Here is a 20,750-nt window from a genome sequence, read left to right on the forward strand (position 1 = left end):
CCTTCCTTCCTTCCTTTCTTCCTCTTTTTCTCCTTTTTTCCCTTCCTTTCTTCCTTCCTCCCTCCCTCCGTTCTTTCCTTCCTTCTTTCCTTCCTTCCCCTTTCTCCTTCTTGTCATATTTCCTTCTTTCCTTTCTTCTCTTCCTTTTTCTTTCTTCCTTCCTCTCTCTCCCCCCTTTCCTTTCCTCCTTCCTTTCTTAAAAACAAATAATGAAATTAAAAATAAACAAAATAATCAATTAATAAAATAAAAATAAATACTTTATAATAATACTATTATTATTATTATTATTATTATTATTATTATTATTATTTGAGATGGAGTCTCGCTCTGTCGCCCAGGCTGGAGCGCAGTGGTGAGATCTCGGCTCATCACAACCTCCACCTCCCAGGTTCAAGCGATTCTCCTGCCTCAGCCTCCTGAGTAGCTGGGATGACAGGTGCACGTCCACGCCAGGCTGATTTTTGTGTTTTTAGTAGAGACGGGGTTTCACCACTTTGGCCCCTTGCTGGGTGAGAGGGCCTCCTGCCGTACACCCCAGCCTCTCTGGGAGCCTCTATCTGCGAAAGGACGCAGTGACTGTCTGTCTCTAGTTGTGCTAACCCCACCATCCCTGCCCTCTTTGTCTGTAGACTCAAAGCTGTGTAGGAAGTAGCTTTTGACAGCCCAGCATATCATGTCTTCTGTAAACGCTTCTAATTTATAGAGGGTCTCAGCTTTAATCTTGCACGTTCTCCTGCCGTATCCTAAATTATCAATCATTTTAATGACACGGTTAAAAAAAAATAACAAGCAAATCTTCGATGACATCCTTATCGCCTATTTTAATACAATTTCCTAAATCAAACGTCGTACGGAAGCTCCTATAATAAAAACGTACGCCTGGTAAGAAATTAAAGAAGTGTGTACTTAGGGCGACCCACGTTACACGGATAGACTTATCAGATCTTTAATTGTATACAAACGAGCTTCTCTTCGTATTAAAAGAGGCACCTGGCTTTTTGAATTACCGAGTGTCTGGGTCCGCAGATGCAGACACGTCTTTGGAATCGTAAATACTACTAGCTAGCAACAATCCTACATTAAATTTCAGGTCTTAATCAGGTCTTACACCACGTGCTTTTTTTGTTGTTGTTGCTGTTTTGTTTTTTTTGAGACGGAGTCTCGCTCTGTCTCCCAGGCCGGAGTGCAGTGGTGCTATCTCGGCTCACTGCACCCTCCGCCTCCCGGGTTCAAGCGATTCTCCTGCCTCAGCCTCCTGAGTATGTGGGATTAATAGGCACCTGCCACCAGGCCTGACTAATTTTTTGTGTTTTTAGTAGAGATGAGGTTTCACCCTGTTGCCCAGGCTGGTCTCGAACTCCTGACCTCACGATCCACCTGCCTCGGCCTCCCAAAGTGCTGGGATAACAGGTGTGAGCCACCGCACCCGGCCACATTCCTGTTTTTTCAAACCCATCTGTGCATTGGACTTTGTTAGCACAGTCCTACAACACTGATGAGGCTGGTGATGTTTGTTTGCTAAATCATAGCTGTCTGCCTGTTTAGAAGGCAATGTAAGCATGAATGAAATGAATCTGATATCTGTGCAGCGCCCTCACCAGCCGTCTAACCAGCCGTCTTCGATGTGGCCACAAGCCCTTATTAGCAGCAGCTCCAGGCACCCATGGCCTCCCACACCCAGAAAACAAACTTACAGTTTGACCACCAAAATTTAAAGTTGTGTGGCTGTACCCGGCTTATTTGAATTTCCAAGGAACAGAGCAGCTCCTGTTTTACAAGTTTATTGCACGACGACATACTTTAATTTTACACAAACGAGCTTCTCTTCGTATTAAAAGATGGTATATAGTGGACAGAGGATGTTTGGACGTTGGGAAAAAAATCTCTCTCGGAAAGAGAGAGTCTTTTTTAACTGTAGATAAATAGGTACCAGCCTCTTGCTATCCATTTGGAGTGTGCTTTATTAAATATTTGAGACAGGGTCTGGCTAAGCTGCCCAGGCAACAGTGCAATGGTGCAATTACAACTCACGGCAGCCTCGACTTCCTGGGCTCAAGCAATCCTCCTGCCTCAGCCTCCTGAGTAGCTGGGACTACTGGTCTGTGCCACCAAAGTTAGCTGATCTTTATCGTTTACTTTTTGCAGAGGTCGGGTCTTGCTACAATGCCCAGGCTGGTCTCAAACTCACAGGCTCAAGGAATCCTCCTGCCTCAGCCTCCTGAGTAGCTGGGACTACTGGCGTGTGCCACCACAGTCAGCTAATTTTTTATTTTTCACTTTTTGTAGAGGTGGGGTCTTGCTACATTGCCCAGTCTGGTCTCACACTCAGAGGATCAAGGAATCCTCCTGCCTCAGCCTCCTGAGTAACTGGGACTACTGGCGTGTGCCACCGAAGTCAGCTAATCTTTATTGTTTACTTTTTGCAGAGGTTGGGTCTTGCTACGTTCCCCAGGCTGGTCTCAAACTCACAGGCTGAAGGAATTCTCCTGCCTCAGCCTCCTGAGTAGCTGGGACTACTGGCGTGTGCCACCAAAGTCAACTAATCTTTATTTTTTACTTTTTGTAGAGGTGGGGTCTTGCTACATTGCCCAGTCCGGTCTCACACTCAGAGGATCAAGGAATCTTCCTGCCTCAGTCTCCTGAGTAGTTGGGACTACTGGCGTGTGCCACCAAAGTCAGGTAATCTTTATTTTTTACTTCTGGCAGAGGCTGGGTCTTGCTACATTGCCCAGGCTGGTTTCAAACTCACAGGCTCAAGGAATCCTCCTGCCTCAGCCTCCTGAGTAGCTGGGACTACTGGCGTGTGCCACCAAGTCAATTTATCTTTCTTTTTTACTTTTTGCAGAGGTTGGGTCTTGCTACGTTGCCCAGGCTGGTCTCAAACTCACAGGCTCAAGGAATTCTCCTGCCTCAGCCTCCTGAGTAGCTGGGACTACTGGCGTGTGCCACCAAAGTCAGCTAATCTTTATTTTTTGTAGAGGTGGGGTCTTGCTACATTGCCCAGTCCGGTCTCACACTCAGAGGATCAAGGAATCCTCCTGCCTCAGTCTCCTGAGTAGCTGGGACTACTGGCGTGTGCCACCAAAGTCAGGTAATCTTTATTTTTTACTTCTGGCAGAGGCTGGGTCTTGCTACGTTGCCCAGGCTGGTTTCAAACTCACAGGCTCAAGGAATCCTCCTGCCTCAGCCTCCTGAGTAGCTGGGACTACTGGCATGTGCCACCACAGTCAGCTAATTTTTTATTTTTTATTTTTTATAGAGGTGGGGTCTTGCTACATTGCCCAGTCTGGTCTCACACTCAGAGGATCAAGCGATCCTCCTGCCTTGGCCTCCCAAAGTGCTGGCATGGCAGGCATGAGCCACCACATCCTGCCAGTTTGAGCCAGTTCTATTCCCATGTCCCAAAGCCTCATTGGACCAACGACTGAGCACTTCATTCCCTCTTCCCAAGAACTGAAGTGGACGGGTTTTCTCACAGATGTTGCATGTTAGTGCTGGGATCTGTCATTAGAGAAAGGTGCACGCCTGCCTTTTTGGGGCACACAGACACACAGACACACAGACACTGTGTCTGTCACTGGCTCTTGACTTTTAACCATCAAAGCTGGGTGCATGCCAAGCATCCCTCAGGTGCTGACACCGATTGTATAGTCTTCTGGTCAACCACTCAGTAAGTTCTTCCTCAGGCTCCTTGCTCTCCTTGGCCACCATCCCCACTCTAAAGGTCCTGGGGGCTCTCCTGTCCTGGTTGCAATGATGCCCCAGGATTCTTGGAGACAGGGGATTCTATTGGGACTCGCCAAAGAATAAGAAGGGTAGCAAGATAGTTAGATCATAGCTAAATAGATAATAGGTAGATGATAAGTAGATAGATGAAGGAGAGTAGATAGATGGTAGATACAGATGATTGATAGATAATAGGTAGATGATAGGAAGGTAGTAGATAGATGTAGATTAGATAGATAGGTAGATGATAGAATGAGAGTGGATGAATAGATAGATGATAGATAGATAGATAGATAGATAGATAGATAGATAGATAGATAGACAGGATATAATGGATAAAAGATAGATAGATGATAGATATACAGATGATAGAATGTGAGTGGATGAATATATAAAAGATAGATAATAGGATGTGAATATTTGAATAGATAATAGATGGATGAATGGATAGATAGATAATAAGATATGAGTGGATGAATGTATAGATAAACAGATGATAGGATGTTAGTAGATGAATAGATAGATATAGATAGAAAGATCGATAGAAAGATCGATAGATAGATAGACAGATAGATAGATAGATAGATACCTAGACAGATAGATGGATAGATGTGTTGGAGGATGGATAGGTGGATGAACAGATAGAGAGATACATGGATAGGTGAATAGATAGATACTAGACAGATGTGATGGATGGATGGATGGATGGATAGACTGATAGATTGATCAATAGATAAATAGACAGATGATAGATGGATATCTATTAATAGATAGATATGACAGATAGTAGATAGACAGATGATGGATAGATGGATAGCTATTAATGGATAGACAGGAAGACGATAGAATGTGAGTGGATGAATAGATAGATGATAGATAATATATAGATAAGATAGATACATAAATAGATAGATATAGAGATACATAAAAAATAGGATGTAATGGATAAAAGATAGATATACAGATGATAGAATGTGAGTGGATGAATAGATAAGTGATAGATAGATAATAGAATGTTAGTGGATGAATAGATAGGTGATAGATAATAGGATGTGAATGTATGAATAGGTAGATAATAGACGAATGGATGGCTAGATAGGTAGATACATAAAAACATAGACAAATAGATAATAGGATGAGTGGATGAATAGATAGATGATAGATAGATAGATAGATAGATAGATAGATAGATAGATAGATGATATATAGATAACAGGATATGAGTGGATGAATGGATACATAGATAGATGTGATGGTGGCTGAACAGATAGATAGATACATGGATAGATGTGTAGATAGATATTAGATAGATGTGATGGATGGACGGATGGATAGATTGATAGATCGATCAATAGATAGCTAGATCGATCAAGATAGATAGATCGATCAAGATAGATAGATAGATGATAGATAGATAGATAGAGATGATGATAGATAGATAGATAGATAGATAGATAGATAGATAGATAGATAGATAGACAGATAGAGATGATGATAGATAGATAGATGGATAGATAGATAGATAGACCTTCATGAAAAAATTCCCTACATTTTAGTAGAATGTACTAGGACCTTATCCCTGGGGACACTGAAACCTAAGCTGAGATTTGGGTCAACAGCACAGTGACTGTTTTCCAGGACGTGGCGTCTGCTGATTCTGGGGTCGGGACTGAGGGAAGACACGAATTTTGTCCTCCTTCCCGAAGGAAGCTTCTTTGAAAATGGTTCTTGGGGCGAAAGTTTCCCTGTGGCTCTTTGGTGTATGTCTGCATCTCAAGGGACATTTCTCTCTCCACCTAGTACCGAATTCTTCTTGGATGAGTCTCAAAATCATGGTGTTTCTGTTCAGTTTCGTGACTGGAGCGGGTGGGAGTTGGTGGGGTGGGCACGCCTGTCCTCGGGACAGAGTCAGCGAGGAAATCAACGTACTCCTAGTTCCCCAGTGGAGAGTTTAGCAATTTCACCTGAGAGGTTGGAGACTACCTACTCAATTTTCATGAGCAGTCTTGGATTTAGGGCCCCACTAAAGAAACTCACGAAACGCAAAGCATAGACGTAGAAAATGACCAAGAAAGAAAACACCTCAAAAATCAGTTTTAGGATCAACCCAGGTTAAAAACACAGCACACAAGCCGGGCACAGCGGCTCACGCCTGTCATCCCAGCACTTTGGGAGGCCAAGGCCTGTCATCCCAGCACTTTGGGAGGCCAAGGCCTGTCATCCCAGCACTTTGGGAGGCCAAGGCCTGTCATCCCAGCACTTTGGGAGGCCTAGGCAGGGGGATCACTTGAGATCAGGAGTTTGAGACCAGCCCGGCCAATATGGTGAAAGCCCATCTCTACTAAAAATACAAAAATGAACCGGGCGTGCTGGTGTTCACCTGTAATCCGAGCTACCCAGCAGGCTGAGGCAGGAAAATTGCGTGAATCCAGGAGGCAGAGGTTGCAGTGAGCTGAGATGGTGCCAGTGCACTCCAGCCTGGGGGACAGTGCCAGAGTGTGTGTCTCAACAAGCAAAACAAACAAGCAAGAAAACCACACAACATAATTCATTTGAACTCATTCTTAGTCATCTTTCCGAGATTAGAAAACCACCAATTCTGATTCACCGGGATAGGGGGCTGAGACAGAAATCCAGGCGAGTTCGAAAAGCGTGTAAATTAGCCCAGACATTTTTCAAGCACACACGGGGATTAAAACTCAGCCAACAGCTCTTCACTGTTGGGCTGCCTGATTCTGCGGGCTTTGAAAAGATGAAAGCGCATGGAAATTGTGGTCTTCGGTGGGTGAACTCTTGGGCTCGGAGGTTTTCCTAGAGCTGAGATATTCTCCTGTGTCTTGCCTCTGCCTTGCCTTTCACATATTTGCAGAGAATGAAAAGTTGAAGAATTTGACTTCACTGCGGGGGTTCACTGGTGCAATGGAGAAGGTAGACAGTTGAAGGGAATGAACTTTCTGAAAATGAAGCCATGGGCTGGCTCTCAGAGCTAAGATAGAATAGAAGATGTCATGAAGACCAGAGAGAGGAGAAGAGCCAGTGAAAGTGGAACGGAGAGTCCCAGACAATACCCTGGCTAGAGGAGGAAGATGCGTGGATTTCATTGATAAGAGACTGCAGGATTGTAAGACAGATGTACACAGTGGCTCAGAGGGAAAAATCAGCATCTTTCTCTAGCCTGCTCCCAACATCTGATTTCTTTCTTTCTTTCTTTCTTTCTTTCTCTCTCTCTTTCTTTCTCTCTTTCTTTCTTTTCTTTCTTTTCCTTCCTCCCTTCCTTCTTCTCTTTCTTTCTTTTTCTTCCTTCCTTCCTCTCTCTCTCTTTCCTTCCTTCCTTCATTCTTTCTTTCTTTCTTTTTTCCTTTCTTTCTTCTTTCTTTCTCTCCCTCTTTCTCTCTCTCTTTCTTTCTCTCTTTCTTTCTTTTCTTTCTCTTTCTTTCTTTTCTTTCTTTCTTTTCCTTCCTCCCTTTCTTCTTTTCTTTCTTTCTTTCTTCCTTCCTTCCTTCCTTTCTCTCTCTCTCTCTTTCCTTCCTTCCTTCTTTCCTTCCTTCCTTCCTTCCTTCCTTCCTTCTTTCTTTCTTTCTTTCTTTATTCCTTTCTTTCTTCTTTCTTTCTCTCCCTCTTTCTCTCTTTCTCTCTCTCTCCCTTTCTTTCTCTCTTTCTTTCTTTTCTCTTTCTTTTCTTTTCTTTCTTTCTTTTCCTTCCTCCCTTCCTTCTTTTCTTTCTTTCTTACTGTCTTTCTTTCTTTCTTCCTTCCTTCCTTCCTTTCTCTCTCTCTCTTTCCTTCCTTCCTTCTTTCCTTCCTTCCTTCCTTCCTTCCTTCCTTCCTTCCTTCCTTCCTTCCTTCCTTCCTTCCTTCCTTCTTTCTTTCTTTCTTTCTTTCTTTCTTTCTTTCTTTCTTTCTTTCTTCTTTCTTTCTAGATGGAGTCTCGCTTTCACCCAAGCTAGAGTGCAATGATATGATCTCAGATCACTGCAACCTCCACCTCCTGGGTTTTTGCAATTTTCCTGCCTCAGCCTCCTGAGTAGCTGGGATTACAGGCACCCGCCACCACGCCCGGCTAACTTTTGTATTTTTAGTAGAGATGGGGTTTTGCCATGTTGACCAGGCTGGTCTTGAACTCCTGACCTCAGGTGATTCACCTGCCTCAACCTCCCAAAGTGCTTTTTAAAAATTGTTTTTAATTTTTTTTAGGAACCTTTGACAGCAGGAACCACATCTGAATTCTAAACCTCTCTTTCCAACTGATTACAACTTTGCCTTCTCTGAGTGTTTGACCCACCAAAGTCGAACTCTGTCTTCCACTGTCTCCCGACAGCACCACCTTGGTTGGCCACTGAAGTAGGTTGAATGATGATGACCTGGAGAAACAGATCCTTGTCCTAATCCCTAAGAGGCAGAGAGTGTTCACTTACGTGGCAAAAAGGGTCTTTGCAGATATGATGAATGAAGAATCTTGAGAGGAAGAATTACCTGGATTATCTGTGTGGACCCTAAATCCATTGACAGGTATCCTTCCGGGAGACAGAAGAGGAGACACAGACACAGAGGAGGAGGCCACGTGGAGACGGAGGCAGAGACTGGAGTGGTGCAGCCACAAACCCAAGGACACCAGGACCCCCCGCCCGCCAAGGAGCTGGGAGAAGCAGGAAGGATGCTCCCCTTGAAGCCTCCAGAAGAAACTGGATAGGGCTGCAGTGGATTTAACCATGGTACCCTCAAAAGACATGTCCACATCCTAACGCTCACAATCTGTGAACGAGAACTTATTTGGAAATAAGGTCTTTGCAGATGTGATCAAGTGAAGATGAGGTCATCCTGAATTTTTTTATGAAGGTCTATCTATCACTTATCTATCTATCTGTGGACCCTAAATCCAATGACAGGTGTCTTTCTAGGAAGCAGAAGAGGAGACACAGACACAGAGGAGAAGGTCACGTGGAGATGGAGGCGGAGACTGGAGGGATGCGGCCACAAACCTAGAGATGCCTGGAGCCCCCAGGAACTGGGACAGGCAGGAAGGATCCTCCCTTAGAGCCTCCAGAAGGAACAGGATAGAATTGAAGTGGATTGAACAGTGGCCCTCAGTAAGACATATTCATGTCTTAACTCCCAGAACCTGGAATGAGATAGCATTGGAAATAGGGTCTTTGCACATGTAATTAGTTAAGGATCTTGGGATAAAATCATCCTGGATTAGAGAAATCACATTGGAAATAGGGTCTATGCACATGTAATTAGTTAAGGATCTTGAGAGAAAATCATCCTGGATTAGGGTGGGTTCTAATTCTAATCACAAGTGTCCCTGTAAGAGACAGAAGAGGAGACACAGACACAGAGGAGGAGGCCACGTGGAGACAGAGGCAGAGACTGGAGTGATGTGGCCACAAGCCCAGGGATGCCTGGAGCCCCCAGGAGCTGGGAGAGGCAGGAAGGATCCTCCCCTGGAGCCTCCAGAAGGAACCAAACACAGTCGTGGTGGACCCAACATTGGTTCCCAGAAAGATGTGTCCACATCCTAAAGCCCAGGACCTGGAATGAGACCTGATTTGGAAATAGGGTCTTTGCAGATGTAATTAGCTAAGGATGTTGACATGAGATCACCCTGGATTAGGTGAGCTCTAGTTCCAATAACAAGTGTCCCTGTAAGAGACAGAAGAGGAGACACAGACACAGAGGAGGAGGCCACGTGGAGATGAAGACAGAGACAGGAGTGATGTGGCCGTAAGCCCAGGGGTGCCTGGAGCCCCCAGGAGCTGAGAGAGGCAGGAAGGATCCTCCCCTAGAGCCTCCAGAAGGAACTGGATACAATTGTAATGGATCGAACAGTGGCCTTCAGAAACACATGTTTATGTCCTAACCCCAGAACCTGGAATGTGATCGCATTTAGAAATAGGGTCTTTACACACATAATTAGCTAAGGATCTTGAAAGGAAATCATCCTGGATTTGAGTGGGTTCTAATTCCAATAACAAGAGTCCCTGCAAGAGACAGAAGGGGAGACACAGACACAGAGGAGAAGGCCACGTGGAAATGGAGGCAGAGTCCATCTAATTCAGGATACTCTCATCTTGAAATCCTGAATTTAACGCGTCCTTAAAGACCTTATTTTTAATTAAGGTTACAAATAGTGTCCTGGCAACGGTGCGTTTTAGGGGACATTTGAAACTAATACAGAGAGTGACAGCTGATTCTTGTAATTATCACAGAAAGGGGATTTTCATTTGCTGGAAGACACAAGAAAACAGAAATTAAACAGGCATTTTCTTCCACGTTGCTTTGGGCCCTGTTTGATTGCACTTACTGCAACCACTGATGCCCTGCAATGAAGGGTTTTGGCTACAAATCTCGAATGGGCTTCCGTCCCCAGGAATTTATGAACTTGCATTCTTTTTTTTGTCTTTTGACAGGCCCTGAAGCAGTTACAACAGAAGAAAAACAAGTCTTCTACGAACAGAGAATTACTTTGAACGGTCAAAAGCTAAGCTTAAAAGGGTCTATTAAAACTCAACAGCAAGGCTGGACGCCGTGGCTCATGTCTGTAATCCCAGCACTTTGGGAGGCTGAGGCGGGGAGATTGCCTGAGGTCGGGAGTTCGAGACCAGCCTGACCAACATGGTGAAATCCCGTCTCTACTAAAAATACAAAAATTAACGGGGCATGTGGCAGGCGCCTGTCATCCGATCTACTCGGGAGGCTGAGGCAGGAGAATCACTTGAATCTGGGAGGCAGAGAGTTCTGTGAGCTGAGAGCACGCCACTGCACTCCAGCCTGGGGGACAGAGCGAGGCTCCATCTCAAAGAAAAAAAAAAAAACTAAAACAAAAACAAACAAACCAAAAAACAACCCTCAACATCAAAAGGACAAACAACCCAATTAAAAAGTAGGCAAAGGACTAGAATAGACATTTCTCCAAAAGGAGATAAAGAAATGGCCAAGAAGGGCATGCAGAGATGCCCAGCGTCACTTATCATTACTGATGTCAAAATTGCATTGAGAGAGAGCCTCACACCCACGAGGATGGCAAGAAGGATAGTGGAGACAATATTAGCAAGCATTGAGGGGAATGTGGAGAAACTAGAAGTTTTGTCCACTGTTGGTAGGAAGGTAAAATGGCACAGCCACTGTGGGAAATGGCATGCGCCTCACCAAAAACCTAAACGTAGACTTATCATATGATCGCACAATCTCACTCCTGGCTGTGCATCCAAAATAACTAAAAACAGACTCAAAGAAAAACCAGTGCACAAATGCTCACAGTAGCATGATTGACAAGAGCCAAAAAAGTGGACGCAGCCCCAAGGTCCATCCATGAGTGAATGCATAAGTGAAATGCGGTATATCTGCTGATGGAATACTATGCAGCCATGAAAAAGGATAAGGCTCTGACACAGTCTACCGTGTGGATGAACCTTGAAGACATCATGCTCTGTTGAAGAGATCAGACACATAAGACCAACATAATACAGGATTCCATTTATATAAAATGTCCAGAATAGGTGAATCTGTAGGAACAGGAAGTAAATTAGCAGTTACCAGGGGCTGAGGGAGAAACAGATGGAGAGAGGCTGCTTAATGGCTAAGGTGTTTTTTTGGGGGGTGATGAAAATTGTCTGGAACTCCATAGAAGGGGTAGTTGGGAAACATTGTGAATGTAATTGTATTAGTGCATTCTCACAGCACTGTAAAGATACCACCCTAGACAGGGTAATGTATACAGGAAAGAGGTTTAACAGACTCACAGTTCCACATGGCTGGGGAGGTCTCAGGAAATGTACAATCAGGGCGGAAGGAGAAGTGGAAGCAAGACCTTCACAAGGAGGCAGGAAGGACTTTGTGTGAGAAGGAGGAATACCAGACTTTTAAACTATCAACTCTAGTGAGAACTCACTATCAGTAGAACAGCATGGGGGAAGCCGTCCCCAAGATCCAGTCACCTCCCACCAATTCCCTCCCCTGACACGTGGGGATTTCAACTGGAGATGAGATTTGGGTGTGAACACAGTTCCGAGCTATATCAATACTCAACGCCAGTTATGAGAATTTTTTTTTTCTTTTTTTTGAGACAGAGTCTCACTCTGTCGCCCAGGCTGGAGTGCAGTGGTGCGATCTCAGCTCACTGCAAGCTCCAACTCCTGGGTTCACACCATTCTCCTGCCTCAGCCTCCCTCGTAGCTGGGATTACAGGTGCCACCACCACGTCCAGCTAATTTTTTGTGATTTTAGTAGAGACGGGGTTTCACCGTGTTAGCCAGGATGGCCTCGATCTCCTGACCTCGTGATACACCCACCCAGGCCTCCCAAAGTCCTGGGATTACAGGCGTGAGCCACCATGCCCGGCTGATAAGTTTTATATTGTATGTATCTTACCACCTGATAGGGTTTGATGGTGTCCCCACCCAAATCTCTTGTGGTTTATATTGTATGTATTTTACCACGTGATAGGATTTGGCAGTGTCCCCACCCAAATCTCATGTGGTTTACATTGTATGTATTTTACCACCTGATAGGGTTTGATGGTGTCCCCACTCAAATCTCATGTGGTTTATATTGTATGTATTTTAACACCTGATAGGGTTTGATGGTGTCCCCACCCAAATCTCATGTGGTTTATATTGTATGTATTTTACCACGTGATAGGATTTGGCAGTGTCCCCACCCAAATCTCATGTGGTTTACATTGTATGTATTTTAACACCTGATAGGGTTTGATGGTGTCCCCACCCAAATCTCATGTGGTTTACATTGTATGTATTTTACCTCCTGATAGGACTTGGAGGTGTCCCCACCCAAATCTCATGTGGAATTGTAGCTCCCACAATTCCTACATGTTGTGAGAGAGACTCAGTGGGAGACAATTGAATCATGGGGGGGACTTCTCCCATCCTGTTCTCGTGGTGGTGGGTAAGTCTTACAAGATCTGATGGTTTTAATAAGGGGTCTCCACTTTCACTTGGTTCTCATTCTGTCTTGCCTGCCACCATGGAAGATGTGCCTTTTGCCTTCTGCCATGATTGTGAGACCTCCCCAGCCATTTGGAACTGTGAGTCCAGCAAACCTCTTTTTCTTTATAAATTACCCAATCTTGGGTATGTCTGTATCAGCAGCATAAACACGGACTAATACATTTCCATGAAAAAAAGTTTAAAAAATAGATTAAAAGGGGAATATTGAAAATTTCACAGAAAGGAAGAGGACATTGGAGGGTGCAGCTCCTATCACCCCCAGCCCACGTCCAGAGCCCATGAGATTTTCTCGACATGAATTTCTTGCATTCCTCCTTCTCCTATAGCTTTTGACACAGCTGGGGATAATCCTGAATACTTATGCAAGGACCCTGTTTCTGAATGAAGTCACAGGAAAGGTTCCAAGTGAACACGAATTTGGAGGAGCACTCCAACCCAATCCAGGCACTCATAGTACCAGATCTTATGGTTACATAGTCCCTGGGGGTGGTCCACCTGCTTCTAGAACCTCCTGGTTGTGTGCGGTGGCTCACACCTGTAATGCCAGCACTCTGGGTGGCTGATGTGGGCGGATCACTTGAGGTCAGGAGTTCGAGACCAGCCTGGCCAATGTGACGAAACTCCACCTCTACTAAAAATACAAAAATTAGCGTGGTGGTGCACGTGCCTGTAATCCCAGCTACTTGGGAGGCTGAGGCAGGAGAATTACTTGAACCCAGGAGGCAGAAGCTGCAGTGAGCCAAGGTTGTGTCACTGTACTCCAACCTGGGCAACAGAGTGAGACTCCATCTCCAATAAATAAATAAATATCACATCTGTCATCCGAGCACTTTTGGAAGGCCGAGGCGGGCAGATCACAAGGTCAGGAGTTCGAGATCCATCTGGCCAACACAGTGAAACCCCGTCTCTACTAAAAAAAAATACAAAAAAAAATAGCCGGGTGTGGCGGTGGACGCCGGTAATCCCAGCTACTTGGGAGGCTGAGGCAGGAGAATGGCGTGAACCCAGGAGGCGGAGGTTGCAGTGAGCCGAGATTGTGCCACTGCACTCCAGCCCGGCTGACAGAGCGAGACTCCGTCTCAAAATAAAAAATAACATAACATTAAATAAATAAATAAATAAATAAATAAATAAATAAATAAATAGAATCTCCAGTCCTTGGGCTCAGAGTTATTTGTACACACAAGTGCAGGGAGAGTTTCGGTTTCCCGGTTGGGTCTTCCTTTAACCTAAAGCTCTTCTGAAAAGCAAGTGATCTTATTCTCCTAAGACATACGATGCTACAGAACGTCTCTGAAAGGGGTCATGTTTCGCCCGTTACAGCTGCTGAATTATTCACAAGTGGGTCAGAGTCTCCCGTCTCCTCATTGTGAGAGGTGGGATTGAGGGGGCCAGGGATGGGGGGCTCACGGTACTTACCTTTGTGATGGGGAGAGATTAATTGCAGCATAGCCCGAATCTTGTGATGTTGAATTGTCTTCCCTGAGAGGTTTTTGATGCCTATTTTATTTTATTATTTATTATTTATTTTTATTTTTTATTTTTTTTGTTTTATTTTATTTATTTATTTTTTTTGAGACGGAGTCTCGCTCTGTCACTCAGGCTGGAGGGCAGTGGCATGATCTTGACTCACTGCAACCTCCACCTCCCGGGTTCAAGTGATTCTCCTACCTCAGCCTCCCGAGTAGCTGGGATGACAGGCACCCACCACCACGCCCGGTTAATTTTTGTATTTTTAGTAGAGACAGGGTTTCACCGTGTAGGCCAGGCTGGTCTCGAACTCCTGACTTTGTGATCCACCTGCCTTAGTCACCCAAAGTGCTGGGATGACAGGCATGAGCCACCATGTCCTGCATTTTTTATTTTTATTTTTATTTTTGCTTATTTATTTGAGACGAGTCTCATTCTGTCTCCCAGGCTGGAGTGCAGTGGTGTGATCTCGGCTCACTGCAACCTTCACCTCCCGGGTTCAAGTGATTCTCCTGCCTCAGCCTCCCAAGTAGCTGGAACTACAGATGCCTGCCACCACACCCAGCTAATTTTTGTGTTTTTAGCAGAGACGAGGTTTTGCCGTGTTGGCCAGGCTGGTCTCGAACTCCTGACCTCAAGTGATCCACCCGCCTTGATCTCTCAAAGTGCTGGGATTACAGGCGTGAGCTACTGAGCCCGGTGGGTGGTGCCTATTATAGAAATCAACCCATAGAAACTTTAGTGTGTCCATTTGGTCTTGTTCTTTTATTTTATTTTATTTAGATTTTATTTTATTAACATTTTACTTACTGTATTACTTTATTTATGTTTGATTGTATTCGTATTTTATTTCATTATTTACTTTGATTTTTATTTCATTCTATTTTGTTTGAGACAGGGTCTTACTCTGTCACCCAGGCTGGCGTACTGCGGCTCAATCACAGCTCACTGCGGCCTCAAATTCCTGGGGTCAAGCAATCCTCCCATCTCAGCCTCCTGAGTAGCTGGGATTACAGGCACTCACCCTCACCACTCCTGACTAATTTTATAATAATTTTAACATTTTGGTTTCTCTGTGGTTCCCAGGCTGGTCTCGAACTCCCCGGCTCAAGCAATCCTCCTGCCTCGGGCCTCCCACAGTGCTGGGATTACAGGTGTGAGCCACTGTGCCTGGCTAATTTTTTTTTTTTCTTTCAGATAGAGATGGGATCTCACTATGTTGTCCAGGCTTGACTTTGTCCTTTTAAATAGCCGAACGGGCTATTTAGTGTGGCGGTGACGCCTGGTTCCATAGCAGGGATGTTGGTGTGGAATCAAAATCGGGATATCACATCGTTACTTTAAGATGGTGTGAAACGTGCTTGTAAACAGAGACAGGGGGTTGGCCCCTTATCCATCTGTGTCTGCAAATCATCCTGGTAGGGACTGTACCTTTTGCCCATCTTTCACGGCCAAGGAATCCACCTGGTCCCTGGGTGGATATAGGCTCCTATTTCCGACGCTGGAGGCTACCACTCCCCGTGACTGTGGAACTCACCCTCACTGCACCTGCCTCTGCTTCTGATCTGAACTCCGGGCTGATCTGGCTTCGACAGAACCGCCTGCTACAGCCCATTCCCATTCAATCCATTACACGGCTCCACTCCACCAAACTCCTCATCTCCCTGACTTCTAATTTGACAGTGACAAAGAGCTCCGCGGTGATTTTCAATTTCATAATTTTAATCTGTCAAGCCTGACATTTAATTACTGCCCTCCTCACCTTGCAGCCACGTGCGAGGGCTGTTGTGCGTTCTCCTTTAGAATATATATATATAAATATATATTTTTTTCCCCCTTCCACCCCCGTGGAGGAGTAGACTAATAAATAAATATATGCGTAACTGCCAGGTACAAGACAATGTGCCCGGGATGGTCTATTAGCCCCAAATCTAGACAGATGAGGTTAATCCTATTTCCAAGAGCTGCTTTATTGTATTAGGAGTGATTAAGCACGGCCTCAGCCCCTGGATGAGACATCCACTGGAAATAATATAAAACAAGGAGACCTTGTCCGTGCATTTTCATGTGAGCCATTAGCAAAGCACACACGACGGTTGTGAGAACCTTAGGGGAACCCTGAGATGCTGCCCTGCTGGTTGTGGGGTTTGCAAACAGAGCAAGAGAGGCAGGGATTGCTAAGAGAGGGCTCTGGGAAGCTGGCGTAGGAAGGGTGTCTGGGACAGCTGGGGCCATTCCTTGGGCATCTATGGGAAGAAAATGTCTGAATAGCAGGTGTAACAGGCTCATCGTAATTAGGTGACCTGTGTGTTGAGACCCTCCACGTTGATTTAGGCCCAAGCTGACTTCTTTTTCTTTTGAGACAGACTCTCACTCTGTCGCCCAGGCTGGAGGGCAGTGGCACAATCTCGGCTCACTGCAACCTCTGCCTTCCGGGTTGAAACGATTCTCCTGCCTCAGCCTCCCGAGTAGCTGAGATGACAGGCACCTGCCACCTCGCCTGGCTAATCTTTGTATTTTTAGTAGAGACGGGGTTTCACCATGTTGGCCAGGCTGGTATCGAACTCCTGACCTCACGTAATCTGCCCACCTCAGCCTCCCAAAGTGTTGGGATGACGGGCATGAGTCATTGGCACCTGGTCCTTATCTCATTATGTTTCAATTTTTTTTTTTTTTTTTTTTTTTGAGACAGAGTCTCACTCTGTCACCCAGGCTGGAGAGCAGTGGCATGATCTAGGCTCACTGCAACCTCCGTCTCCCAGTTTGAAGCGATTCTCCTACTTCAGCCTCGAGTGTCTGGGACCACAGTTGCCCGCCAACACACCCGGCTAATTTTTGTATTTTTCGTAGAGATGGGGTTTCGCCATGTTGGCCAGGCTGGTCTCGAACTCCCGAACGTAAGGGATCCACCTACTTCATCCTCCCAAAGCCTTCTTTTTGAGTTTGAAAATCAGTCTCAGAGGCTAGAATGCGATTTTCTGAAATGTCCGTTTCCAGTCATTCATTCATTGACTCCTTCATTCATTCGTTTCATAAGTGAGTGTTGGTGGCCGGGCGCGGTGGCTCAGGCCTGTCATGCCAGCACTTTGGGAGGTCGAGGCGGGAGGATCATGAGGTCAAGAGAAGGAGACCATCCTGGCCAACATGGTGAAGCCCCGTCTCTACTAAAAATACAAAACATTAGCCGGGCGAGGTGGCGGGCACCTGTCATCCCAGCTACTCGGGAGGCTGAGGCAGGAGAATCGCTGGAACCCGGGATGCAGAGGTTGCAGTGAGCTGAGATCGCACCACTGCACTCCAGCCTGGGCAACACAGCAAGACTCCGTCTCAATATATATATAAATAAATAAAAGGAGTGTTTGCAGAAAATCCATCAAAAGGCACATGAGAGGACACCCCGCTCGTGTCCCTGGGGTCCTGTTTACACACCCTGGAAAACAGGGAAGAGTGTGTGATTTAAGGAGGAAGGGGTATCTCGTTCAGGAGCCCCGGAGAGAGAACAGCCCAGGGCTTGGGTCGCTGTGGCCGGGGAAGGCAGTGCCGGGACTGTGGTGGCAACGACAAGGGCGTCTGCCAGGTGGTGGAGGAAATGCAAAGTGGGAGGCAGGTGCATTCTGGTAACGCAGACAGCCAGATCTCCTGAGGACAGAAAGCAGGGCTGGAGGTGCCTAGTCCTTGGATAGGTGTGGCTGTGGAAGGCAGTGCTGGGGCTGCAGTGGCAACGATAAGGGCGTCTGCCAGGTGGTGGAGCAAATGCAAAGTGGGAGGCAGGTGCATTCTGGAAACGCAGACAGCCGGATCTCCTGAGGAAAGAAAGCAGGGCTGGAGGTGCCTAGTCCTTGGATATGTGTGGTTGTGGAAGGCGGTGCTGGGATTGTGGTGGCAACGACAAGGGCGTCTGCCAGGTGGTGGAGGAAATGCAAAGTAGGAGGCAGGTGCATTCTGCAAACGCAGACAGCCGGATCTCCTGAGGACAGAAAGCAGGGTTGGAGGTGCCTAGTCCTTGGACAGGTGTGGCTGTGGAAGGCAGTGCTGGGGCTGCGGTGGCAAAGATGAGAGCATCTACCAGGTGGAAGAGGAAGCAGAAGGTTAGAGTCAGGTGCATTCTGCAAACACAGGAAGCTGGATCTCCTGAAAACAGAAGCCAGGGTCACAGGTATCACGGTGCATCTTGCTCGTCTTTCTCAGCATCTTTTTTTCTTTTTAACTTTTGATTATTTCTTATACTTTAAGTTCTGGGTACATGTGCAGAACGTGCAGGTTTGTGACACAGGTATACATGTGCCATGTTGGTTTGCTGCACCCATCAACCTGTCATCTACATTAGGTATTTCTCCTAATGCTCTCCCTCCCCCTGCCCCACAACCCCTACGGGCCCCGGTGTGTGATGTTCCCCTCCCTGTGTCCATGTGTTCTCATTGTTCACCTCCCACTGATGAGTGAGAACATGCGGTGTTTGGTTTTCTGTTCTTGTGTGAGTTTGCTGAGAATGATGGTTTCCAGCTTCATCCATGTCCCTGCAAAGGTCATGAACTCATCCTTTTTCATGGCTGCATAGTATTCCATGGTGTCTATGTGCCATGTTTTCTTCATCCAGTCTCATTGATGGACATTTGGGTTGGTTCCAAGTCTAGGTTTTAAGCCCCACATGCATTAGGTATGTATCTTAATGCTCTCCCTCCCCTAGCCCTCACCCCCCGACAGGCCCTGGTGTGTGACATTCCCCTCCCTGTGTCCGTGTGTTTTCATTGTTCAACTTCCACTTATGAGTGAGAACATTTGGAGTTTGATTTTCTGTTCCTGTGTGAGTTTGCTGAGAATTATAGTTTCCAGCTACACCCATGTCCCTGCAAAGGACATAAGCTCATCCTTTTTCATGGCTGCATAGTATTCCATGGTGTCTATGTGCCACATTTTCTTTATCCAGTCTGTCACTGATGGACATTTGGGTTGGTTCCAAGTCTAGGTTTTAAGCCCCACATGCGTTAGGTATGTGTCCTAATGCTCTCCCTCCCCTAGCCCTCACCCCCCGACAGGCCCTGGTGTGTGACGTTCCCCTCCCTGTGTCCGTGTGTTTTCATTGTTCAACTTCCACTTATGAGTGAGAACATGCGGTGTTTGGTTTTCTGTTCCTGTGTGAGTTTGCTGAGAATTATAGTTTCCAGCTACACCCATGTCCCTGCAAAGGACATGAACTCATCCTTTTTCATGGCCGCATAGTATTCCATGGTGTCTATGTGCCACATTTTCTTTATCCAGTCTGTCACTGATGGACATTTGGGTTGGTTCCAAGTCTAGGTTTTAAGCCCCACATGCGTTAGGTATGTGTCCTAATGCTCTCCCTCCCCTAGCCCTCACCCCCCGACAGGCCCTGGTGTGTGACGTTCCCCTCCCTGTGTCTGTGTGTTTTCATTGTTCAACTTCCACTTATGAGTGAGAACATGCGGTGTTTAGTTTTCTGTTCCTGTATTAGTTGACTGAGAATTATAGTTTCCAACTTCACCCATGTCCCTGCAAAGGACATGAACTCATCCTTTTTTATGGCTGCATAGTATTCCATGGTGTCTATGTGCCACATTTTCTTCATCCAGTCTCATTGAAGGACATTTGGGTTGGTTCACAATAGCAAAGTCTCAGCATCTTATGCAGGTGTGCGTCTATGCCCTTTTTGATGACTAGATGGGAACAGAGGTGGGTCCTTCATTCCCTATTTTCCTCGCCGGGACTAGCCCAGAGATGGGTGACAGGGAGCCACCGTAGCGAGTACATTGTGTCAGGAAGGACGCTTCCCACTTCTATGACACCCTAGACCCCTAGTACCCTGGGAGCTGCTGACACACCCAGCCCTGATGCCCACCCACCTCCAGACTTTGGTTTACTGGGGTGATCTGTTCTCTTTCTGCTTGAGATGGTGAGAGTGGGTTTCGGTCCTAACTTTAGCAGGAGTGGTACAGGTAATTTAGGGAGAGGTCCTCCAGAGTGGACGGGGGTTTACCCGACAGAGATGAGAGGCGTTGTGACTCCCAGAGGAACCGAACGCAATTCAAGACCTTCCTGAATCAGGGTCTGAGGGAGTGAAGGAGGGAAGGGGGACGAATTATGTATAACGTGGGAATGGACCACACACAACCACACACTTCTCCCAGGCCTGAGGGAGTGGAGGAGGGAAGGGACAACCACACACTTCTCCCAGGCCTGAGGGAGTGGAGGAGGGAAGGGATGACCACAGACTTGTCAGGAACAATTGATAGGAGAATATGGAACCCTGTTCCAAAGGAAAATACAGGATTTAATTCCAAAAGTTTCTTGTCACGTTTTCATCAGCTGATCAATACATAACCTTATTGAATGTGAATTTCTGTTGAAAGAAAGCCTATTTCACAGATATTGTTGATACTTTAACAATGAACTCACAGCCAATCACGCTATAGCTCATACTGCACAAAACTTGTCTAAAACACGTATTTTCTCTATAAGGTACATCACAGCCTTCTTGCACTATGCAATGCTAGACAGTACAACAAACACAGCAATGCAAAAAAAAAAAAATAAAGTGACACTAAATAAACCACAAAAAGGCCCTTGTT

Source organism: Macaca nemestrina, chromosome Y (genome assembly GCF_043159975.1).
Source record: "Macaca nemestrina isolate mMacNem1 chromosome Y, mMacNem.hap1, whole genome shotgun sequence".
NCBI lineage: Eukaryota > Metazoa > Chordata > Mammalia > Primates > Cercopithecidae > Macaca > Macaca nemestrina.